Below are 4,050 nucleotides of genomic sequence, written 5' to 3'. Positions count from 1 at the left end.
CAAAAGTCCCTAGAGAAGCGCAGTATATGTGGAAGAAGGTATATAACAAAATCTGTTGTTTTGTTGGGCCACTGGTTTATCGCACCAGTTATGAACCTTTTTTTTCAGGATTTTTTTTTAATGTGTGTAGCAGAGGTAACGCAACGAAAGAGGCAACATTTCAGCAGTAATCAAATACACCGCCAGTCACATTGCTGCACAATACAAATCCACTATAATATGCTTTCTATATTCAAAAGTATATTATAAGTGTATATTACACCTACATACTGCAGAGCAAGTAGCACACCTATACCAGTGCTTGAAAGGACTTTTGTGGACCTGTTAGGTATCGATTTGTTTCGCTCAAGTCTGTCCCTGCTGGAAATGCCAACCTCTCCCTACACTGACAAAAAGTATATGAATGAATGTATTAGACACCTATATACTGCACAACAAGTAGCACACCTATACAAGTCCTTAAAAGGACTTGTGTGGACCTTTTAGATAGCTATTTGATTGAATACAGCCTGTCCCTGCTGGAAACGCCAACCTCTCCCTACACTGACAAAAAGTATATGAATGTATTAGACACCTATATACTGCAGAGCAAGTAGCACACCTATACCAGTTCTTGAAAGGACTTTTGTGGACCTGTTAGGTAGCGATTTGTGTCGCTAAAGTCTGTCCCTGCTAGAAACTACAACCTCTCCCTACACTGGCAAAAAGTATATGAATTGTATTACACACTATCATGTACTGCAGAGCAAGTAGCACACCTATACCAGTGCTTGAAAGGACTTTTGTGGACCTGTTAGGTAGTGATTTGTGTCGCTAAAGTCTGTCCCTGCTGGAAACGCCAACCTCTCCCTACACTGACAAAAAGTATATGAATGTATTAGACACCTATATACTGCAAAGCAAGTAGTACACCTATACCAGTGTTTGAAAGGACTTTTGTGGACCAGTTAGGTAGTGATTTGTGTTGCTAAAGTCTGTCCCTACAGGAAACGCCAACCTCTCCCTACACTGACAAAAAGTATATGAATGAATGTATTAGACACCTATATACTGCACAGCAAGTAGCACACCTATACCAGTCCTTAAAAGGACTTGTGTGGACCTTTTAGATAGCTATTAGATTGAATACAGCCTGTCCCTGCTGGAAACGCCAACCTCTCCCTACACTGACAAAAGTATATTAATGTATTAGACACCTATATACTGCAGAGCAAGTAGCATACATATACCAGTCCTTAAAAGGACCTTTGTGGACCTTTTAGATAGCTATTTGATTGAATACAGCCTGTCCCTGCTCCAAACAGCACCCTCTCCCTACACTGACAAAAAGCAGAATGTAAGATGGCCGCCAGATCAGGTCTATTTATAAGGTAGGGGGTATGTCCATGTGCTGAAATGTCTCAAGTGGCTGTCCTGCACCACCTGATGGATGTGTCATAGGTCAAAGTTCTTACCCATGTAACATTGCGGACTGCCGCGAACATCGCCAGATGTCTACCGGTTTGGCAGACCGCGAACACGCAAAGTTCGCCGCGAAACGACCGCCGGGCGAACCCGGCAGGCCATCTCCAGCCTGCAGCTTACACATGCATTTGCAAATGCGTGCAACTAAACCTCTGATTTTAACGCATACTGTTAGACAGGTGAATTTAGTTGGTTGCTGATTGGTCGGTAAGTTTGAGCCTGGATATTCCATGTTTTTCAATAACGTCAGTGCGCGGGCGCCGAATGCGTTCCAGCGTGGAACGCAATCGGCGACGAGGACGTTGCTTACAGTAGCGCTCCAAAGGGATGAAGCAAAGGGGGAAATAATACTGGGAGTATGCTATAGGTGGACCTCCTATCACAAGGATAGGAAGTGTCATCATAATGGGGGATTTTAATTATCCAGACATAGACTGGGCAGAGGAAACCACGCACTCCACTAAGGCTCGCCAATTCCTATATGTCTTGCAGGACAATTTTATGGGTCAGATGGTAGACACACCATCTAAAAATAAAGCGTTACTAGATCTACTGATTACCAACAATACAGACCTGATCACGGATTTGGAAATATGGGGCAGTTCAGGAAACAGCGATCACTGGTCACTTGGCTTCAGTATAAATCACACAAATAGGAAACATAAGGGGAATGCAAAGACACTGAATTTCAAAAGACTTCCTTAAACTACAAACCTTGCTGGAAGGCATACATTGGAATAAAATCTTAGGAACCAAAGAACACGGAGGAGAGGTGGGTTTGCTTCAAGAGCATATTAAATAAGGGCATTAGCCAGTGCATCCTATTGGGTAATAAATTTAAAAGCGCACGAGTGAGCTGTATTGCTGGAGGTGAGCGGATGTATGGAGCCGGGAAGACGGGATGGGGAAGTTCCCTTGACTGCAGCACTCTGCCCCGTCGACTAGTCTCACCTCCACCGGACTATAGTGCGCTGCTGTGAGCGGGGATACACCTAAGACAGAGGACCACTTTGCTTTTTTTTTATATATTCCTGCCCGTCCAGACTTTGTTTTCATCTTAAAATTTGGCTTTTCACGTGAGTTTAAATGCCCTGGCTTACATCACAGATGAGCTCAACCAGTGTTCTGGACTTGTTTCCTTATAAGACAACCATGGCAGTGGACATTGCTATGAAGTTCTATTTGGGTTCAGCTGCATTAAAAAGAGACCATCTGGAATACAGGATTTCTCCAAAAATGAATAAGCCACTGAGGCCATGTATTCAACCAAATGACAAAACCTTGCTAACAGAGCTAAAGAACCAAGAAAATAAAGTGAAAAAGCGGGTTTCCTTTGCAGACAGTAGAGGGTTAGCCCTTACTATGGTAAAAGTCTATTCGGAGCTGGATGACCCCCTGGAGATTCCCTTTAACATCACAGAACTGATTGACAACATAGTCAACTTGACCACTTTAGAGAAGGCACACCTGGTTTTGGACTTTGAACAACCTGCTGCAGATTACCTGGACTTCAGGAACCGCCTCAAGGCAGACAGTGTTTGTCTTGAAAATTGTAAGAGCGGGCCCTTGTTGGCACTATAAAGGTCAAGAATCTTGCCTTCGAGAAAAGCGTCAAATTAAGAATGACATGCAATTCATGGCAGAGCTTTACGGACCACGAATGCCACTATGTTAAAGACACTTATGCAGGGACTGATAAGGACACATTCTCATTTGATCTTCTTCTTCCAGATAATATTAAGCATCAAGGGAGGATAGAATTTGCAGTCTGTTTTGAATGCAATGACAAAACCTACTAGGATAGTAATAAAGGACAAAATTACAGTATTGTTCGGTCTGACTTTCAAAACCGCTACTGTGAACCCGATTATAAATTTTCTTTGGATCAGTTTGGGAGTCCCAGGTGCTCTTATGGTATATTTCCGGAGTGGTCTAGCTACTCTGGGTTTGATAAACATGGGCCCTACTACTAATGAAGTATGAAGAACTGTTACGCCAATTCCAAACATTGTAGACTTGTTATATGGTGGGAATTCGCACATGATGAACTCAACCAGATTTCAGGACATATACTAGATTACAGTGAAATTGTAAATTGATGACTGACATCCCTTAAAATGTCCAAAGTAGCACATTCTTTAAAATGAATGGCGTCAAAACAGGAAGATGCTGCTAAACTTTTACCTTCCTAATGCTGTTTTAGTTCTGTTCTACATAAACCTTCATCTTATGGTTTTCTTTCCTTAAATGTCCTATGCATCTAATGCAGTACCTGTGGTGTCCTAGTGGAGCATAGATTATTGGAAGAAATGTGTACATGGCTCCTCTTTGTTTTTTCCCTGCTGGTTCTTCTCAGGTAAAACGTGTCATGTCGGCTAGAACCAAGGTATCTAATTTTATTAGCACCATCTTGCCCTGTGCACCTGCATCTGTTTTAATAGGTCACATCTGGTGGTGTTTTGCACAAGTCCTGTACATTTTACGCCTCTCATGGGTTTCACATGACTATTATTTATTTTTTTGATAAACCACTTTATGTGCTGTTACTCCAAATCCATCATGTGAAACTTTTTTTTTTTTAAAAGT

The 4,050-nt window shown here is 42.1% G+C and overlaps 1 pseudogene; it reads left to right on the top strand.

The window, feature by feature from the left end:
- Window positions 1-2,355: 2,355 nt before the first annotated feature.
- On the top strand, window positions 2,356-3,707 carry LOC120919022 (annotated as a pseudogene).
- The last annotated feature ends 343 nt before the right edge of the window (window positions 3,708-4,050 follow it).

This window comes from Rana temporaria, chromosome 1 (assembly GCF_905171775.1).
Source record: "Rana temporaria chromosome 1, aRanTem1.1, whole genome shotgun sequence".
In the NCBI taxonomy this organism is placed as follows: Eukaryota; Metazoa; Chordata; class Amphibia; order Anura; family Ranidae; genus Rana; species Rana temporaria.
This window is presented reverse-complemented; position numbering and strand designations above follow the sequence as displayed.